We start from the raw sequence: 22,276 nt of genomic DNA, 5'->3' as shown, positions 1-22,276 counted from the left end.
GGAGAGGTTTTATAAAATAGGGGATTCATGAGCATGTTTGCAACCAGTGCGGAAGAAGCCTTCGGAAAGTGAACAGTTGAAAATGGTGGTCATAGAGGGAAGGAGGGAGGGAGCAAAGTATTTTGATACGGTGGAGGAGGAAAGTCTGGGGCAAGTAGCCTCAGTTGGCTTAATGAAGGAAATGATTGGGTCCTTTTTATGAAAATGAAAGCTTTAAAGTCCTGAGTTTTAAAACGTACCTCCCTTGATTTGAGTGAGCTTTTATCTGCCATAGTTTGAAGGGCATGAAAATTCTGCTGTGCAGAATTACATAGGGCAAAGGTTGGAAAAAACATAAATCATCACTAATTCTAATTTGACTCCTTGCCCTACACAAATCCATGAAACTTGACCTTATATGCTTTGCGAATGAGAGAACATTACCCTCCATGTGAGTGCCGATGCTCTCTTTGTGATAGTTTACAAACTCCTAGACCATGCTTAATTTGTGCCAGGATTTGCAGGACTTAACCCCAGGGCAGTTTATAACCCAAGCACTTCCAGGATCGGCAGTTCGCTGCACAGGTCTTGGTAATGACGTCAGTGGTAATAATCACATCAACGCTGCCACTCTGTCAAAGTCATTACAAATTTAAAATGTAAAATTGTGTGTCATTGCTTGAGCCCTGCAAGACACCCGATTTTTTAGTCTTGCCAACAGGAAGAAACTGTGTTTTATGGGATTTAGTATCCAGCAAAGTACCATGCACCCGAGGGTATTCATGTTTGCCTAATTCCCCCAGGGTCACAAGTTTCTCGCCTTAGAGTAGTAACCTAACGAGTCACTTGGGGAAGTGCGTTGTAAGAACAACCCCAGGTTAGAATACACCTCTTAAAATGCCCGGTTTATTTTTAAGTAATAATAATTAGTAATGGGGCCCAAGGAGAAAAATTGCTCCGGTCAATGAGTGCTTGGAAAGGCGGGAGAGAAGTGATGAAGTAATAAGGAATAAGTAACCGACAAGGAAAGGGGACTGAGCTATGGTCCTTGCTGATGAAAGACTTGTACTTCCCAAGCGCTTAGTACAGTGTTCTGCACACAGTAAGCGCTCAATAAATACGATTGAATGAATGAATGAAAGGGCTGAGACCGCGGGTGCAGGCTGGGGAACGAAACGGAGAGGAGTCCGCCTGGGTCTCCTCCTCCTCCCCGCACCGGGCCACAGAAATAATAATGATAGCATTTATTAAGCGCTTACTATGTGCACAGCACTGTTCTAAGCGCTGGGGAGGTTACAAGGTGATCAGGTTGTCCCACGGGGGGCTCACAGTCTTCATCCCCATTTTACAGATGAGGGAACTGAGGCCCAGAGAAGTTAAGTGACTTGCCCAAAGTCACAGAGCTGACAAGTGGCGGGGCCGGGATTTGAACCCATGTGAGCCCACTGTTGGGTAGGGACTGTCTCTATATGTTGCCAACTTGTACTTCCCAAGCGCTTAGTACAGTGCTCTGCACACAGTAAGCGCTCAATAAATACGATTGATTGATTGATTGACCTCTGACTCCAAAGCCCGGGCTCTTTCCACTGAGCCACGCTGCTTCTCCATATTCCGCTAATTTCCAGCATCGTTGTCCCCTGACCTCGGATTCTCTCGCTTCTCTTCAAAGCGCATAAATCTTTCGCCTTTAGAGAAGCAGCGTGGCTCGGTGGAGAAGAGCCCGGGCTTTGGAGTCAGAGGTCATGGGTTCAAACCCCGGCTCCGCCAATTGTCAGCTGTGTGACTTCGGGCAAGCCACTTAACTTCTCTGGGCCTCAGTTACCTCATCTGTAAAAATGGGGATTGAGACTGTGAGCCCCACGTGGGACAACCTGATCACCTTGTAACCTCCCCAGCGCTTAGAAAAATGCTTTGCACATAGTAAGCGCTTAATAAATGCCATTATCATTATTATTATTATTCTAGCGAGAAATTGATTAGGTGTATCCTTCCTCCCGCCTGCGGGTTGCGGGATGTCAGGTCGAGCTCAGAAGTTGCGGGGGTGGCGGGTGCCCAAAGGTGCCCAGTTGGCATCGCCCCCAGAGGAGTTGTGTATATCATGGGAGTGTCTAGTTGGAGCAATTTAATTGCACTCTTTTGGTGGCCGGTACCTGAACACGATTAGTGGCTGGTGAAATCTGAGGCCGAGCCTCAGAGGTGGAGGCTATTTCTGGCGGCCTGATGCCCTGCTTTGACATCTACCTCGAGGCTTTGAAGTTGGCTTTTTTGCTAGGCCCAAGGCAGCCGGGCAGCATCGCGCCCCGGGATCTTCTGACACCCGCAGAGTCCAAGCTGCAGGAGCTGCGGGGCTGGAAAAGGGGGGAGTTGCAGGGGCTGTGGAGAAGTAGGAGCTGCAGGGGCTGCAGAAGATGCCAATGTTGCCAATTTGTACTTCCCAAGCGCTTAGTACAGTGCTCTGCACATAGTAAGCGCTCAATAAATATGATTGACTGAAGATGCAGAGGGTGAGGGGCTCCGAGGTTTGCGGGCACGGCAGTGGTTGCAGGAATGTGTGGGGGCTGCAGAGGCTGCGAGGGGTGTGGGGATAATAATAATGGTGATGATAATCAATCAATCAATCAATCGTATTTATTGAGCGCTTACTGTGTGCAGAGCACTGCACTACGCGCTTGGGAAGTCCAAGTTGGCAAGTCCGTTGTTGGGTAGGGATTGTCTCTGTTGCTGAATTGTACTTTCCAAGAGCTTAGTACAGTGCTCTGTACACAGTAAGCGCTCAATAAATACGATTGAATGAATAATAATAATCAATCAATCGTATTTATTGAGCCTTACTGTGTGCAGAGCACTGTACTAAGCGCTTGGGAAGTCCAAGTTGGCAACATATAGAGACAGTCCCTACCCAACAGGGGGCTCACAGTCTAAAAGGGGGGACAGAGAACAAAACCAAACATACTAACAAAATAAAATAAATAGAATAGATATGTACAAGTAAAATAAATAGAGTAATAAATATGTACAAACTTATATACATATATATAATGATGATGATTGTATTTGTTAAGCACTTACTATGTGCCAAGCACTGTTCGAAGCGCGAAGACTATTGGGAACGTGAGGGTTGCCGAAGGCGTAGACCCCTCCCTCAATCGTGAACCCTATCACCCCAGATAGGCAGCAGGTCTCCCCTCCAACCGAGATCCCTCAGTGGAAAGAGCCCGGGCTTGGGAGTCAGAGGTCATGGGTTCTAATCCCGACTCCACCACTTGTCAGCTGTGTGACTTTGGGCAAACCAATTCACTTCTCTGGGCCTCAGTTCCCTCATCTGTAAAATGGGGATTAAGACTGTGAGCCCCACGCGGGACAACCTTGATTACCTTGGGGAAGCAGCGTGGCCTAGTGGTAAGAGCCCGGGCTTTGGAGTCAGAGGTCATAGGTTCAAATCCCGGCTCTGCCGCTTATAAGCTTTGTGACTTTGGGCAGGTCACTTCACTTCTCTGGCCCTCAGTTACTTCATCTGTAAAGTGGGGATTGTGAGCCCCACATGGGACAACCTGATCACCTTGTATCCTCCCCAGCGCTTAGAACAGTGCTTTGCACATAGTGCTTCACAAATACCAAAATTATTAATATTGTATCCCCCAGCGCTTAGAACAGTGCTTTGCACATAGTAAGTACTTCACAAATACCAAAATTATTATTATTGTATCCCCCCAGCGCTTAGAACATAGTAAGTACTTCACAAATACCAAAATTATTATTATTGTATCCCCCCAGTGCTCAGAACAGTGCTTGGCACATAGTAAGCGCTTAACAAATACCAACATTATTATTATTATCAATTCGCTGCTGAGGAGGACAGGAAGGACCCCGAAGAAGGACCCCCCAGGGGAGGAGGAAGAGGCGGAGGAGGACGAGGGGGACAGGAGCCAGAGAAGAATGAGCACGATTCCTCCCAGCCCAGAGCAAAGGTTTTATCGGCGCTCGAGTGGAGGTGCCCCCGCAGAGGCAGTGCATATTGGGAGGGAGGGGGCGGTGCGGGCACGGAGAATAATAAAATAATAATAATAATAATAATAGTGTTTGTTAAGCAATTACTATGTAGTAATAATGATGGCATTTATTAAGTGCTTACTATGTGTGAAGCATTGTTCTAAGCGCTGGGGAGGTAACAGGGTGATCAAGTTGTCCCACGGGGGGCTCACAGTCTTAATCCCCATTTTACAGATGAGGGAACTGAGGCCCAGAGAATAATAATAATAATAATAATAATGGCATTTATTAAGCGCTTACTATGTGCGAAGCACTGTTCTAAGCGCTGGGGAGGTAACAGGGTGATCAAGTTGTCCCACGGGGGGCTCACAGTCTTAATCCCCATTTTAAAGATGAGGGAACTGAGGCCCAGAGAAGTGAAGTGACTTGCTCAAAGTCACACAGCTGGCAATTGGAGGAGTCGGGATTTGAACTCATGACTTTTGATTCCAAAGCCCAGGCCCTTTCCACTGAGCCACTCTGCTTCCCGGGCCCTGGGGAAGGAGCAGGAAGCTGACATGGGGGCGTCGAGGGAGGAGGGCCAGGCCCAACTGGGGGCTTTCCCCCTCAATGTTTAGGGAGCTCCATTTCCATCAGACAGCGACCTGTCTGGGTTTTGTTTGTCGTCGCGCCGACTAGTCCGAGCAGGAATTAGCGGAGCCGATGTCGGCTTGCTAATCAATACCCACAGTCTCGCAAAGTCGATACCGAATGAATGAAAATGCCAAATTGTTCCATTTTGAGACGAAACAGCGTGGTTTAGTGGCAAGAGCCAGACTGAGCCCCTTCTTTCCTCTCCCCCTCGTCCCCCTCTCCATCCCCCCCATCTTACCTCCTTCCCTTCCCCACAGCACCTGGATATATGTTTGTACATATTTATTACTCTATTTATTTATTTTGTTTGTACATATCTATTCTATTTATTTTATTTTGTTAGTATGTTTGGTTTTGTTCTCCGTCTCCCCCTTTTAGACTGTGAGCCCACTGTTGGGTAGGGACTGTCTCTATATGTTGCCAATTTGTACTTCCCAAGCGCTTAGTACAGTGCTCTGCCCACAGTAAGCGCTCAATAAATACGATTGATGATGATGATGATGATGATGAAGAGCCCGGGCTTGGGATTCAGAGGTCGTGGGTTCTAATCCCAACTCCGCCACTTTTTTTTTGTATGGTATTTGGGTCGGGACCGTCTCTATATGTTGCCACTTTGTACTTCCCATCATCATCATCATCATCAATCGTATTTATTGAGCGCTTACTGTGCGCAGAGCACTGTACTAAGCGCTTGGGAAGTACAAGTTGGCAACATATAGAGACAGTCCCTACCCAACAGTGGGCTCACAATCTAAAAGACACTGTTCTAAGCGCTGAGGGGATACAAGGTGATTAAGTTGTCCCACGTGGGGCTCACAGTCTTCATCCCCATTTTACAGATGAGGTAACTGAGGCTCAGAGAAGTTAAGTGACTTGCCCAAGGTCACACAACAGACATGTGGTGGAGTCGGGATTCGAACCCATGACCTCTGACTCCAAAGCCCGTGCTCTTTACACTGAGCCACGCTGCTTCTCTAAGCGCTTCCCAAGCGCTTAGTACAGTGCTCTGCACACAGTAAGCGCTCAATAAATACGATTGATTGATTGTTCTAAACGCTGGGGAGATTACAGGGTGATCAGGTTGTCCCACGGGGGGCTCACAGTCTTAATCCCCATTTTACAGATGAGGTAACTGAGGCCCAGAGAAGTGAAGCGACTTGCCCAAAGTCACACAGCTGACAATTGGCAGAGTTGGGATTTGAACCCATGACCTCTGACTCCAAAGCCCGTGCTCTCTGTGTGACCTTGGGCAAGTCACTTCATTTCTCTGGGCCTCAGTTCCCTCATCTGGAAAATGGGGATTGAGACTGTGAGCCCCACGTGGGACAACCTGATGACCTCGTATTTACCCCCAGCGCTTAGAACAGTGCTTGATCATCAATCGTATCTATTGAGCGCTTACTGTGTGCAGAGCACTGTACTAAGCGCTTGATACATAGTAAGCTTTTAACAAATACCATCATTATCATTATTATGTATTTATTTTCGCTTTCCTCCCCCCACCGCCGTGTGACTGTACCTCCTGGAGGCCCTCCCCGTGGCCCTGCCCTGCCCCCCCGCAGACTGGGCCCCGGGAGAGCTCTGCCGTCTATAGCGCGAATTCGGAGAGCGCGGACGGAGGCGGGAACGGGAGGTGGGGTCTCCCACATCCCATCCCAGCGGCTCCTGGACCCTCCTCCTCCTCCCGAGCCGCGGCTCAGTGGGAAAAGCCCGGGCTTGGGAGTCAGAGGTCAGAGGGTTCTAATCCCGGGCCCCCTACATGTCTGCTGTGTGACCTTGGGCAAGTCACTTGACTTCTCTGAGCCTCAGTTACCTCATCTGTAAAATGAGGATTAAGACTGTGAGCCCCAGGTAGGACAACGTGATCACCTTGTATCCCCCCCAGCGCTTAGAACAGTGCTTTGCACATAGTAAGCGCTTAACAAATACTATCATTATTATTATCCCTGCACCCCGCAAACCCTGGCAGAGCAGAGGGGCGCTTCGGACGGAAAACCCCTCCCCCAGGTACCAGAAGCAGCGGGGCGTAATGGATAGTGCCTGGGAATCGCAAGGGCGTGGGTTCTAATCCCGCCTCTGCCGCTTGTCTGCTGTGTGACCTTGGGCAAGTCCCTTCCCTTCTCTGGGCCTCATTTACCTCGCCTGGAAAATGGGGATTGAGACTGTGAGCCCCACGCGAGGCAGGGACTGTGTCCAACCCTTTCTGCTTGTATCCAGTCCAGCACTTAGTACAGTGACTGGCACATAGTTAAGCGCTTAATACCATAATTATTAGACTGAATTAAATAATTAAATAATTCTTTTAGACTGTGAGCCCACCTTTTAGACTGTGAGCCCACTATTGGGTAGGGACTGTCTCTATATGTTGCCAACTTGTACTTCCCAAGCGCTTAGTACAGTGCTCTGCACACAGTAAGCGCTCAATAAATACGATTGATGATAATTATTATTAAGTCATGTCTCTTCTCTGTGCCTCCGTTACTTCCTCTGTAAAATAGGGATTGAGACTGTGAGCCCCACGTAGGACGGGGACTGTGTCCAACCCTTTCTGCTTATATCCACCCCAACACTTAGCAAACTGCCTGGCACATAGGTGCTTAATACCATAATTGTTATTAGTAATTCACATCGCTTCTCTGTGCCTCAGTCACCTCTTCTGTAAAATGGGGATTGACACTGTGAGCAACACGTGGGACTCAGTCTATCTGCTTGTATCCACCCCAGCACCTAGTACAGTGCCTGCCACATAGTTAAGCACTTAACAAATACCCTAATTATTATTAATTATTATTAGTATTATCCCGGGCCGTCCCGGGGATTTCAAAGGGGAGGGGGGGCCCGTGATGCTACTGTTGGCCGGCCTCGGTCCTGGGCGGCGGGGGATACCTCTCGGGCTTGCCAATAATAATAATAATAATAATAATGGCATTTGTTAAGCGCTTACTATGTGCAACGCACTGTTCTAAGCTCTGGGGGGGGATACAATGTGATCAGGTTGGCCCACGTGGGGCTCACAGTCAATCCCCATTTTACAGATGAGGTAACTGAGGCTCAGAGAAGTTAAGTGACTTGCCCAAGGTCACACAGCAGACATGTGGCGGAGCCGGGATTCGACCCCATGACCTCTGACTCCAATTATCAGCTGTGTGACTTTGGGCAAGTCACTTAACTTCTCTGGGCCTCAGTTCCCCCGTCTGTAAAGTGGGGATTGACTGCGAGCCCCACGTGGGACAACCTGATCACCTTGTAACCTCCCCAGTGCTTAGAACAGTGCTTTGCACATAGTAAGCGCTTAATCAATCAATCAATCAATCGTATTTATTGAGCGCTTACTATGCGCAGAGCACTGTACTAAGCGCTTGGGAAGTACAAATTGGCAACACATAGAGACAGTCCCTACCCAACAGTGGGCTCACAGTCCCCCTCGTCCCCCTCTCCTCCCCCTCGTCCCCCTCTCCATCCCCCCGTCTTACCTCCTTCCCTTCCCCACAGCACCTGTATATATGTATATATGGTTGTACATATTTATTACTCTATTTATTTATTTATTTATTTATTTTACTTGTACATTTCTATCCTACTTATTTTATTTTGTTGGTATGTTTGGTTCTGTTCTCTGTCTCCCCCGTTTAGACTGTGAGCCCACTGTTGGGTAGGGACTGTCTCTATGTGATGCCAATTTGTACTTCCCAAGCGCTTAGTACAGTGCTCTGCACATAGTAAGCGCTCAATAAATACGATTGATTGATAAAAGGGGGAGACAGAGAACAGAACCAAACATACCAACAAAATAAAATAAATAGGATAGAAAGGTACAAGTAAAATAAATAAATAAATGGAGTAATAAATATGTACAACCATATATACGGGCTTAATAACTGCCATTATTATTATTATTATTATTATTATTATCTTCAGGTGCTCCCGCAGGGAGCTGGGGTGAGCGTACGACTTCTCGCAGCCCTTGACTTGGCAGGTGTAAGGTTTGTCGCCGGAGTGCACGGGCGTGTGCTCCTTCCCGTCACCGCTGTTGGCAAACCGCCTATTACAACCGTCGAATTCACACTTGAACGGTTTTCCGCCTGGAAATAGAAACCCAAATGCTCGCGCAACGGTCGCGGGAGCGACGATCGAATATACAAGAAGGATAATAACGTGTTGGCAGGAGGCAACAAGTAATTTCCCAGATCAAAAGAACCTATTATTTTAAGGATTTTTTTTCATACCGGTAACGGGTTTTTTTCCCCCCCAATTCCACCCAGTATTTCAATAGATTCTACGTGGTCTGCCGTCTCCTTGACGGACACCGAGGTAGACCTACAGCCGCTGTGTGTGCCGGAAATTGGGCACACAAAACCAGGCCCACATCAACACTTTTTTTATTAAAAAAAAAAAGCTTGAAAATAAACGTGGGCACGGAAACGCACGCATCTAACTGGAAGCTGTGAACCGCTGTTCTTTTCCCTCTCGGGTGGACGTGGGTGGGGGATGGTTAGGACTTTTCAAAATGTTTTTTTTATCCCTGAAACATACGAGGTATGTTTAAGACTGTGAGCCCACTGTTGGGTAGGGACTGTCTCTATATGTTGCCAACTTGGACTTCCCAAGCGCTTAGTACAGTGCTCTGCACACAGTGAGCGCTCAATAAATACGATTGATGATGATGGGACGAGGTACCCTATCCTTTGCTCTAGGTTGGAGGGAGAGAAAGAGAGTTTCCCAGCATGCCTCTTGTTACATGTTGCAGAAAAGGGATGTTTAACATTTCGCTTTGCCCCAAACCTGAGCCCCGGACTAACAGGGTGTAATTCCTTCCCCGCTATTCCCCTGTCTTCTTCCCCTTTCCTTCCTTCCTCTCCCCTCCCAAATCCCCTCAATCCCCGGGCCCCATCCAAATCGGCTCCTAAGGGCCTGGCCAAACCTCACCATCAACTCGCCCCGAGGCAGGGCATCTGTGATCCAACCTGAAGAGCCTCTCCGCAGAATCAAGCCTGGAGAAATAACCCTCGGAAAGCAATGGGGTGGAAGTCGGATAATTAGAAATTAGACAAATTAAGATCAACAGGAGCGCTCCCGTTAAGGCTGGCGCTGAAGCTCCCTAGTTGGGGTCGCTGCGCGTCAGCGCCTTCTCTTTCCTAGGTCGCTCTCGGTTTTGTTTGTTCCTCTTTTATTCGCTCCTTTCCCGTTCGCATGCATCATCGCACAGGACAGTTCTCCCGTTGGCCAAAGCCGCGTCCGTCGCTGGTCGGGAAGAGAAACAAGGGTGGAGGGGAGGGTTGGCTGATTTCCCTTAAATAGACAGCCGGGCGTCGGGGGAGGAAATCCAAAAACAAATCAAAGCCTCGAACTGCTTGGGAGTGGGGTTGCGCGTGTCCGTGCTGGACAGTCTCTTTTGGTGGCCCCTTGTAGGTGTGTCTAAATGAGAGCGAGGGTGTGTGTGAAGTATCCTTGCGAAATCGTGTCAGATTGTGGGAGGACGTGTGTTTGTGTTTTTGTGTGTGTGTGCGCGCATTTTCGTTCTTCAGCTTTGGGCAAGCCATACAGTTGGCTAAATTCTAGAAATACAAAATCAGCAGACGCTGTTCTCCTTCCCTCCGCTCCCTCGATTTGACACAGTTAAAAGGAGCGGCTACATGAAAACTTGCAACAGTTTAGAACAGTGCTTCGCACATAGTAAGCGCTTAACAAATGCCATCATTATTATTAAGGGCAGTCCTTAATAAAAAGAAAGGGTAAAAGAACATACACTAAAGCGCTCTCTCGTTCTTTCTTTTCTCTCCTAGGAAAGAAAATTGACCCTCTCTCGGTCTGTCGTCCCCACTGTAGACCCCCGACCACTACTAGACGAACCTGCGTGGGTTCGTTTATGTATCTTCAGCTTTTCAGATCTCACATCCAGGTAAGGCGCAAAAGAAAGGCTTTTCCCCGGCGCGGACTCGGATGTGTCCGAGTTTATATACAATTTTATAGGGTTTACAAGTTTATATTTTGCCTTAAAGGGTCTTTCGTCGCTAGCGCAGCCGGTGGTAGACGTGGTCGGTCTGCGCGGGTCCCGCGACGTGGTCCGCGGTAGCAATGATTCACTAGCTCACGCAGGGCGCTGACGAGTGAGCGCTTAGTACAGCGCCCTGCGCACAGTAAGCGCTCAATAAATACGACTGGATGAATGAAGAGGGGGGGGCGGGGGGGGTCCCAGGATTGAGCCCACTGTTGGGTAGGGACTGTATATGTTGCCAATTTGTACTTCCCAAGCGCTTAGTACAGTGCTCTGCACATAGTAAGCGCTCAATAAATACGATTGATGATGATGATGGGACTGGCCCGGGAGCCGAGCGAAAGCCCATCTTTGGCGGACTCCGTGGGTGGACGGGTCTGGCTGGGGCTTGAACCTGCAGCCAGAGAGCGTGGCTCAGTGGAAAGAGCCCGGGCTTTGGAGTCAGAAGTCATGGGTTCAAATCCCGACTCCACCACTTGTCAGCTGTGTGACGTTGGGCGAGTCAGCATCTCTGTGTCTCAGTTACCTCATCTGTAAAATGGGGATTAAGACTGTGAGCCCCACGTGGGGCAACCTGATCACCTTGTAACCTCCCCAGAGCTTAGAACAGTACTTTGCACATAGTAAGCACTTAATAAATGCCATTATTATTATTATTCTCGGGTATGATCGATCCCTGGACCAGATCTTGTTTATGGAGGAGAGATCCCTGCCGTTTGCTTTAAGACCGGGTCCATAACCAGGGCCAGGCCAGAGGCGGGAGGGATCTAGTGTGGGGAGCCGAGTTTTAAGGTATTGCCATAGGGAGGGCCCGAAATTTTCCAGGACCAAAGGTGGCAGCGCCATACAGGGATCGGTACCGCTATCCCAAGGGTAGACAAGAGAGAGAGAGAAAGAGAATGAGCGAGCAACTATTGAACCTCGACAAGCCTGTCATGGGGCGTGCTAGGTAGGTGGATGAGAACTTCCAGTCTTAATTAGTCTGTTCCTGATATTTGCCTAGAAGACGTTAGTGTCCATAACAAATGCAGCCAACACATGAAAAAGACCGGGCGCACAATACCCCGGCAAGTCGTTAGCCACTCCGGCGTTTGGGGAACTCTATACTGTACGGTACCCTCATCATTCATAGCCCTGAAAGTGATGGTAAAAATGCATCAAAACACGCTGCGGTGTGATATATAAAAGCACAGCAGGATGAGCTGCTTTCCAAAAAGGGCCTTGCCGATTGGACAGAGCTTGGCCTGATTGACAAGGGCTTCGTTTGGTAAAGGGAAGACACGCAAGCTTTCACAGCGGGATCTCTTTTCTCAAATATATCACACTTCCCTTTGAAAAGCGCCGCGCACTATAAGGAAATAGCGTTTCACGGCTCGCTTTATGGTGCGATGACATTTCTTTAAAACACAACTAAGATCAAAAAAGGGGAGAGGGAGAAATAAGATGTGTGGCAAACACAATGTTTTAATTAGTTTATTCTAGTTTTATTCTGCGCATTACTTTTATCTGGTATCTATACCCCCGGATTCCTCTTTAATTAAACAACCCCACTCCCACTCCGGCGGGACGCAACTCCCCCCTGCCACCCCTCCCGAACCTCATCCCCCTCCGCCCCCCGCTTCGCTTCCTTTGGGCTTCCCTTCCTTTGTGGAACTTAGAGGAAATGTCGTGGCCTGGACGGCTGCAAACGGCTCCTTGGCTCCTGCTTCCTCTAAAGGCAAATGTGCGGGGGCAAAATAGGGGATCGCGTCTGTCCTGGGCCTTCTGAGCCCCTCCACGAGACCTGGACCTGGGGGTGGGGGGGTGTGAGACATCACCCCTAATCCAAGGGGACCCGAAGCCCTTGCCCGCCCGTGGAAGTAGTTTTCAGATCACCCGATTGAGAGTTATCTCCGAGAAAATAAGTGGCGGATGCAGAGGTGCAGGAAATCTCCTTTGGAAATGCAGCAGTGGCACCCTCAGAAAAATCTGGATTTCGCTTGCCCTGTCTCTTTTGTGGTTGGATTAGGATTTTCTTGTTTTTCTCCCGGTTGCCCTCTGGCAACGCCTCCCCGCTATCCCAATTTTTTTTTCTTACCCCCTCCAGCCGCGGCCTTATTTCCTGACCCCCCTAGCCCTTTCCGCCATCCTTTGGTCCTGGAAACTCCCGACCCGAGCCCTCTTGTGAGCTCTGATCCCCGGCCGCCGCGGGCAGGAGAGATCGGGGCGTCGAAAGCAAGTCGGAGACTCAGGCTTCTTAGCAAAACAACGAGCGCTGAAGGCCGCGGACAGGAATGTTGCCAATTTGTACTTCCCAAGCGCTTAGTACAGTGCTCTGCACATAGTAAGCGCTCAATAAATACGATTGAAGAAGATCCGGCGAGCAAACTGAACGGTGGCATTGGTCCCGGGCCTCAGATACATCTGATATTTCCTTTCCTGCATCCGCGACATCGTTCCCCGGGATCTCTGCAGCAGCCTCTTCCCCAGTGTCGTGGTCCTAGCTCTTTGGGGAGCTCTGCCGATTCGAAAGGAAACCTCGGGGGTCGGTCGTGCATTCGGTGGGGGAAATGCTTAGGACCACCCAAAGGATGCCCAACGGGAAAGGCGGGCGATGGGCTCCCGAAAACCAATTCACAGTAACCTCCCCCCAGCCAGTCCACCTGGGCCAGTTCTAACGGATCCAGGGCAAATGGAGAATCTCCTGGAGCACAGAGAGGCCTCAACCCTGGGGGCGAGACCGACCCTCTGCCCGGATCACAAATGTTGCGTTCTGACCCCTCTGCAACCGTAAGACATGATATTTCCTCCCGACCCGTTCTCTGTGAAAGAAACGAAACAGGAAACGCGTGTGAAAAGGGCACGCGAACGCCCTATCCAAGAAAGAGACAACAGGCGCTGCAACCCTCCCCACCTGGCCGGGGCTTTTTCAGTATAAAATACGGCCTGTGACTTCCTTTTCTTTTCTGTCATGGTTCTCTGTCAACATGTTTAGAGACACAAACTCCCGCAAGATATGGTCTTCGAGGTCACAAAGTTCATTGTACATTATATATGCACACACGTGTTTTCACACACCATCCATTTGAATTTAATTCTTCAAAACAAGCTGCATCGTTTGGTAATAATCAAAATAATCCAAACAACAGGCAATCCCAAGAATTCACGAAATGCCGTATAAACAGATACACAGATACCACAATATTTTTTCCAGGTTTTAGTAGCCACCCGGGGGCTCTTTTTTTATTTCTTGAGATTGCTTTTCCCTGGCCTACATAATAAGAGCGATAAACATACACAAAGTAACGTGGGCAAACCTGCATCAATGTCAGTCCCACGCTTTGGAAACCGATTTCCTTCCAATTGATTTTAGCATTTTACTCACGACGTCCTGATTCCGATTTCCTACATTCGAAGCTCTAATGGCCACCTATAGCCAATAAAAAGAGATTTGGAGCTAGTACTGATGTTTAGATACGTGTTTCTCTCTGAACGAGGGTAGTAAAATGAACAAAGAGTCCTAATTCAGAAAATGGATACAGACGAAGACCAATGGATTTCCCAAAATAAGAAAATTAAACCAATGCTTAAGCTGATTCCTCCTTCAGTGATTTTTTTTTTTAAGAGGGAGCTGGGGGCTGGGATCGGGTGGGGTGGGACAGACCCTCCTATAAACGGGACACTTAGAAACGTGTCAACTGAATATGACAACAGCGCATCCAGAGTGAATAAGGCGTAGAGAAAGAGGAATACATTAAAAACGATAAACTTGTGGAGTTCCCTTGGAAAAAAACAACAACTTGGGCTATTCAACACGTTGTTTTAAGGTATTTCGCAGTGATGCCGAAATCTCAAGCATTTCCTGGAAAGGCGCTAAATTATTTGACGGGTATCGGAGTGATAATAATAATAATAATAATGGTATTTGTTAAGCGCTTACTATGTGTAAAGCACTGTTCTAAGCGATGGGAGATAGAAGGTGATGAGATTGTCCCACGTGGGGCTCACAGTTTTAATCCCCATTTTACAGATGAGGTAACTGAGGCACAGAGAAGTTAAGTGGCTTGCCCAAGGTCACACAGCTGACAAGTGACAGAGCCGGGATTCGAACCCATGACCTCTGACTCCCAAGCCCGGGCTCTTTCCACTGAGTCAAGCTGCTTCTCTAAAATAATAATAATAATGTTGGTATTTGTTAAGCGTTTACTATGTGCCAAACACTGTTCTAAGCCCTGGGATAGATACAAGGTAATCAGGTTGTCCCACGTGGGGCTCACAGTCTTCATCCCCATTTTACCGATGAGGTAACTGAGGCCCAGAGAAGAGAAGTGACTTGCCCAAGGTCACACAGCTGACAAGTGGCGGAGCCGGGATGTCGGCTGTGTGACTTTGGGCTCTGTTTTCCCCTTTTAGACTGTGAGCCCATTGTTGGGTAGGGACTGTCTCTATATGTTGCCATCTTGTACTTCCCAAGCGCTTAGTACAGTGCTCTGCACACAGTAAGCGCTCAATAAATACGATTGACTGATTGATTGACAACCTGATCACCTTGTATCCTCCCCAGCGCTTAGAACAGTGCTTTGCACATAGTAAGCGCTTAACAAATGCCATTATTATTATTATTATTCTCAAGCTGTTTGTCGGAGGGGTGGGAGCGGGCCTGCGGCTATAGAGCGTCACCTTTCGCCAAACGCTCTGCACGGGACTCCGCGATCGCCCCGGGCCCGGCTCTTCCCGGCTTCCTTGCCGCCCAGGGCAGCCCCCTGGGCTCAATCAATCAATCAATCGTATTTATTGAGCGCTTACTGTGTGCAGAGCACTGTACTAAGCGCTGGGATGAATATGGGGAGCCCACCTGCGGGAAATAGGGGGAGTCTCCGCCCCGTGGGACCTCCCCGAAACTAGGCAGGGCAGGAATGACCTCGCCGGCCGGTCATCATCATCATCAATCGTATTTATTGAGCGCTTACTGTGTGCAGAGCACTGTACTAAGCGCTTGGGAAGTACAAATTGGCAAGATCTAGAGACAGTCCCTACCCAACAGTGGGCTCACAGTCTGAAAGGGGGAGACAGAGAACAAAACCAAACATACTATCAAAATAAAATAAATAGAATAGATATGTACAAGTAAATCAATCAATCAATCAATCGTATTTATTGAGCGCTTACTATGTGCAGAGCACTGTACTAAGCGCTTGGGAAGTACAAATTGGCAACACATAGAGACAGTCCCTACCCAACAGTGGGCTCACAGTCTAAAAGGGGGAGACAGAGAACAAAACCAAACATACCATCAAAATAAACTAAATAGGATAGAAATGTACAAGCAAAATAAATAGAGTAATAAATATGTACAACCATATATACATATATACAGGCAAGTAAAATAAATAAATAGAGTAATAAATATGTACAAACATATATACAGGTGCTGTGGGGAAGGGAAGGAGGTAAGATGGACGGGGGGACGAGAGGGAGAGGTCGCTGGGGTGGGCGCGGGGCCGCCAGTGGGGAGGGCGGGCGGGAGCTCATTCCCATCCCCCTGCCGCCCTCTGGATCCATTAACTTTGATCTCCAGAGCCGGAGCCCCGGTTCCGAGGTGGGAAAAAAGCAGCGCCCTCCAAGCTGGCGGGGGCTCTTGGCCTGGGCCCCGGCTCTTCCTTATTGGAAACAGCTGGAGGGAGAGGGGCGGGGGGGGGCCAAGCCGCTCCCCCCTCCCCAAACCGGTCACTCCGGGACCCAAGAGCCGGGGCCACGCTCCCAGGCCGGGAGGGGATGCCGAGTGTCGGAGCCAGGCCCCAGATCCCGAACCCCCCCTCCCACCCTGGACCCCCTTACCCCGGACCCCCCTACCTAGCTCTAGGACCCCCCCGACTCTAGAAGGGGGAGCCGGATTCTCCCCCTTCTAGACTGTGAGCCCGCTGTTGGGGAGGGACTGTCTCTATGTGTTGCCGACTTGTACTTCCCAAGCGCTTAGTACAGTGCTCTGCACACAGTAAGCGCTCAATAAATACGATTGATTGATTGATTGATTGATTGATTACCCCGGCCCCCCCTACCTAGCTCTAGAACCCCCCCGGCTCTAGAAGGGGGAGCCGGATTTTCCCCCTTCTAGACTGTGAGCCCGCTGTTGGGGAGGGACTGTCTCTATGTGTTGCCGACTTGTATTTCCCAAGCGCTTAGTACAGTGCTCTGCACACAGTAAGCGCTCAATAAATACGATTGATTGATTGATTGATTGCCCCGGACCCTCTGCCCCGGACCCCCCTACCTAGCTCTACAACCCCCCCCCCCCCCCGGCTCTAGAAGGGGGAGCCGGATTCTCCCCCTTCTAGACTGTGAGCCCGCTGTTGGGGAGGGACTGTCTCTATGTGTTGCCGACTTGTACTTCCCAAGCGCTTAGTACAGTGCTCTGCACACAGTAAGCGCTCAATAAATACGATTGATTGATTGATTGCCCCGGACCCTCTACCCTGGACCCCCTGCCCGGACTCCCCCTGCCCCGGACCCCCCGTCCTGGACCTCCCCCTTCAAGCCGGTCCTTCCCCCGCCCTGAGCCGGGGGTTGCGGGCACGGTCCCCCCCCGCAGGGATGCGGAGGGCGGGCTGCCCGGGGAGTCCGGGGTCGGGGGGCTGTCAATCAATCAATCGTATATACTGAGCGCTGACTGTGTGCAGAGCACTGTACTAAGCGCTTGGGAAGTCCAAGTTGGCAACATATAGACACGGTCCCTACCCAACAGTGGGCTCACAGTCTAGAAGCGGGAGACAGAGAACAAAACCAAACATACTAACAAAATAAAATAAATAGAATAGATATGTACAAGTAAAATAAATAAATTGAGTAACTGTTTTTGTCAATCAATCAATCGTATTTATTGAATGCTTACTGTGTGCAGAGCACTGTACCAAGCACTTGGGAAGTCCAAGTTGGCAACATATAGAGACAGTCCCTACCCAACAGTGGGCTCACAGTCTAGAAGGGGGAGACAGAGAACAAAACCAAACATACTAACAAAATAAAATAAATAGAATAGATATGTACAAGTAAGGTAAATAAATAGAGTAACTGTTATTGTCAATCAATCAATCAATCGTATTTATTGAGCGCTGACTGTGTGCAGAGCACTGCACTAAGCGCTTGGGAAGCACAAGTTGGCAACATATAGAGACAGTCCCTACCCAACAGTGGGCTCACAGTCTAGAAGGGGGAGACAGAGAACAGAACCAAACATACTAACAAAATAAAATAAATAGAATAGATATGTACAAGTAAGATAAATAAATAAGTAGAGTAACTGTTTTTGTCAATCAATCGTATTTATTGAGCGCTTACTGTGTGCAGGGCACTGTACTAAGCGCTTGGGAAGTACAAGTTGGCAACATATAGAGGCAGTCCCTACCCAACAGTGGGCTCACAGTCTAGAAGGGGGAGACAGAGAACAAAACCAAACATACGAACAAAATAAAATAAATAGAATAGATATGTACAAGTAAAATAAATAAATAGAGTAATAAATATGTCCCTCATTTGAAGAAGACTCAAAACCCAAGGGAGGTGTTGGAGGAGATGAGTCGGTCCTCGGTGGACGTCGAAGGGGGCCCGAGCCCGGGCCAGGGGCCAGGGCTCCGACCGCACCGGGTGGGGCGACCCGAGGGAAGCGCCAACCGGCTGGCGTCCCCGGAAGGGCTGCTGGCCTTATTTGAGGTTGGGGAAGACACTCGGGATGGCCTTGGACATTGGGGAAATCACCGGCAGGGAGATGGGTCTGGGGGTGGGGGGGATGAGAAGGAAGAGGAAGAAGAGGAGAAGGAGGAGGGAGAAAAGGGCGAGGAGAGGGGGAAGAGGAGGACAAGGAGGAGGAGGAAGAGGCGAAGGAGGAGAAGAAGGAAGACAAGGAAGAGGAGGAGAAGGAAGAAGAGGAGGAGGAGAAGGAAAAGGTCAACCGTCATGTTGAGTGGCATTTATTCCTTCCTCTCCCCCTCATCCCCCTCTCCATCCCCCCCGTCTTACCTCCTTCCCTTCCCCACAGCACCTGTGTATATGTATATATGTTTGTACATATTTATTATTCTATTTATTTATTTTACTTGTACCTATCTATTCTATTTTATTTTGTTAGTATGTTTGGTTTCATTCTCCGTCTCCCCCTTTTAGACTGTGAGCCCACTGTTGGGTAGGGACTGTCTCTATATGTTGCCAACTTGTACTTCCCAGGCGCTTAGTACAGTGCTCTGCACACAGTGAGCGCTCAATAAATACGATTGATTGATTGATTGATTGAGAAGAAGGAAGACAAGGAAGAGGAGGAGAAGGAAGAAGATGAGGAGGGGGAGGAGGAGGAGGGGGAGGAAAAGGTCAACCGTCATGTTGAGTGGTATTTATTCCTAACTCTCCCCCTCGTCCCCCTCTCCATCCCCCCATCTTACCTCCTTCCCTTCCCCACAGCACCTGTATATATGTATATATGTCTGTACATATTTATTACTCTATTTATTTATTTATTTTACTTGTACCTATCTATTCTATTTATTTTATTTTATTAGTATGTTTGGTTTTGTTCTCCGCCTCCCCCTTTTAGACTGTGAGCCCACTGTTGGGTAGGGACTGTCTCTATATGTTGCCAACTTGGACTTCCCAAGCGCTTAGCACAGTGCTCTGCACACAGTGAGTGCTCAATAAACACGATTGATTGATTGATTGAGAAGGAAGACAAGGAAGAGGAGGAGAAGGAAGAAGAGGAGGAGGAGGACGAGGAAAAGGTCAACCGTCATGTTGAGTGGTATTTATTCCTTCCTCTCCCCCTCGTCCCCCTCTCCATCCCCCCATCTTACCTCCTTCCCTTCCCCACAGCACCTGTATATATGTATATATGTCTGTACATACTTATTACTCTATTTATTTTACTTGTACCTATCTATTCTATTTATTTTATTTTGTTAGTGTGTTTGGTTTTGTTCTCCGTCTCCCCCTTTCAGACTGTGAGCCCACTGTTGGGTAGGGACTGTCTCTATATGTTGCCAACTTGAACTTCCCAGGTGCTTAGCACAGTACTCTGCACGCAGTGAGCACTCAATAAACACGATTGATTGATTGAGAAGAAGGAAGACAAGGAAGAGGAGGAGAAGGAAGAAGAGGAGGAGGAGGACGAGGAAAAGGTCAACCGTCATGTTGAGTGGTATTTATTCCTTCCTCTCCCCCTCGTTCCCCTCTCCATCCCCCCATCTTACCTCCTTCCCTTCCCCACAGCACCTGTGTATATGTATATATGTTTGTACATATTTATTACTCTATTTATTTATTTTACTTGTACCTATCTATTCTATTTATTTTATTTTGTTAGGTTTGGTTTTGTTGTTGTTATTGTTATGTTTGGTTTTGTTCTCCGTCTCCCCCTTTCAGACTGTGAGCCCACTGTTGGGTAGGGACTGTCTCTATATGTTGCCAACTTGTACTTCCCAGGTGCTTAGTACAGTGCTCTGCACACAGTGAGAGCTCAATAAATACGATTGATTGATTGACTGATTGAGAAGAAGGAAGAGAAGGAAGGGGAGGAGAAGGAAGAAGAGGAGGAGGAGGAGGAGGAAAAGGTCAACCGTCATGTTGAGTGGTATTTATTCCTTCCTCTCCCCCTCGACCCCTCTCCATCCCCCCCATCTTACCTCCTTCCCTTCCCCACAGCACCTGTGTATATGTATATATGTTTGTACATATTTATTACTCTATTTATTTATTTTACTTGTACCTATCTATTCTATTTATTTTATTTTGTTAGGTTTGGTTTTGTTGTTGTTGTTGTTATGTTTGGTTTTGTTCTCCGTCTCCCCCTTTTAGACTGTGAGCCCACTGTTGGGTAGGGACTGTCTCTATATGTTGCCAGCTTGGACTTCCCAAGCGCTTAGTACAGTGCTCTGCACACAGTCAGCGCTCAATAAATACGATTGATCGATTGATTGAGAAGAAGGAAGACAAGGAAGAGGAGGAGAAGGAAGAAGAGGAGGAGGGGGAGGAAAAGGTCAACCGTCATGTTGAGTGGTATTTATTGAGCGCTTCCAGCGCCCTGGTAGGGAACAGAGCGGGCAAGGTGACACAAATCCCGGCGGGCCGTGCCCACGGCTGGCTTCTTTCCCGGGGTATCCCGGGGGCGGGCGCGGAAATGCCCGTCTCTGAGCAGGAAAACCGACGAGGGAGGAGAATATATGTATATATGTATATATGGTTGTACATATTTATAACTCTATTTATTTATTTATTTATGTATTTTACTTGTACATTTCTATCCTATTTATTTTATTTTGTTGGTATGTTTGGTTCTGTTCTCTGTCTCCCCCTTTTAGACTGTGAGCCCACTGTTGGGTAGGGACTGTCTCTATGTGTTGCCAATTTGTACTTCCCAAGCGCTTAGTACAGTGCTCTGCACATAGTAAGCGCTCAATAAATACAATTGATTGACTGATTGATTGAGAAGGCCCGGCCCGAGGAGCGGCGCGGGGAAGGCCGCTCGCGACCTTCCAGCCCTGCTGGCTGCTCTGGCGGCCATCGCGCCTCCCAGACTCCAAAAGCGCCCCCGGGGACTGTGCAGGACGGCCAGAGCGAGCCGAGGAGTTACCCTTTTACCCAACTCCTGAAAGCTAGCCCTCCTAATACACTGGGAGCCCGTTGTTCGGTAGGGACCGTCCCTTTATCTTACCGATTTTACTTCCCAAGCGTTCTCCCCTGCCCCACCGTCGACCCCCGGCCCACGTCAATCAATCAATCGTATTCATTGAGCGCTTACTGTGTGCAGAGCACTGGACTAAGCGCTTGGGAAGTCCAAGTTGGCAACATATACAGTCCCTACTCAACAGTGGGCTCACAGTCTAAAAGAGGGAAACAGAGAACAAAACCAAACAAAATAAAATAAATAGAATAGATATGTACAAGTAAAATAAACAGAGTAATAAATATGTACATACATATATCCAGGTGCTGTGGGGAAGGGAAGGAGGTAAGATGGGGGGGATGGAGAGGGGGGCGAGGGGGAGAGGAAGGAAGAGGCTCAGTCTGGGAAGGCCTCCTGGAGGAGGTGAGCTCGCAGTAGGGCCTTGAAGGGAGGAAGAGAGCTAGCTTAGCGGATGGGCAGAGGGAGGGCATCCCAGGCCCAGGGGATGATGTGGGCTGGGGGTCGATGGCATCCCCCTGGCCTGGAATGCCCTCCCTCCCAACATCCGCCAAGCTAACTCTCTTCCTCCCTTCAAGGCCCTACTGAGAGCTCACCTCCTCCAGGAGGCCTTCCCACACTGAGCCCCCTCCTTCCTCTCCCCCCCCTCCCCCTCTCCATCTCCCCCGCCTTACCTCCTTCCCTTCCCCACAGCACCTGTATATATGTTTGTACATATTTATTACTCTATTTATTTATTCTATTTAATTTTGTCAATAGGTTTGGTTTTGTTCTCTGTCTCCCCCTTCTAGACTGTGAGCCCACTGTTGGGTAGGGACCGTCTCTATATGTTGCCAACTTGTACTTCCCAAGCGCTGAGTACAGTTCTCTGCACACAGTAAGCGCTCAATAAATACGATTGATTGATTGATTGATAGTACAGTGCTGTACACACAGTAAGCGCTCAATAAATACGACTGAATGAATGAATGAATACTGCAGGGCCGCTGCTCCTTGCCCCTGAGGGAGGGTTTGGACATTTGGGGGATGCCAATCTACTT

The 22,276-nt window shown here is 48.7% G+C and overlaps 1 long non-coding RNA gene across 1 annotated transcript in view; it reads left to right on the top strand.

The window, feature by feature from the left end:
* The window catches only part of LOC119929831, a 91,723-nt gene that overhangs the window by 61,003 nt on the left and 8,444 nt on the right, over positions 1-22,276 (top strand). Inside the window, exon 2 of the long non-coding RNA XR_005451594.1 lies at positions 10,386-10,501. This is a non-coding gene — a long non-coding RNA (uncharacterized LOC119929831). The remainder of the gene's footprint in view (positions 1-10,385; positions 10,502-22,276) is intronic.

Source organism: Tachyglossus aculeatus, chromosome 6, assembly GCF_015852505.1.
Source record: "Tachyglossus aculeatus isolate mTacAcu1 chromosome 6, mTacAcu1.pri, whole genome shotgun sequence".
Classification (NCBI taxonomy): domain Eukaryota; kingdom Metazoa; phylum Chordata; class Mammalia; order Monotremata; family Tachyglossidae; genus Tachyglossus; species Tachyglossus aculeatus.
Note: the sequence above shows the minus strand (reverse complement) of the source record. Positions and strands in the feature narration are given on the sequence as shown.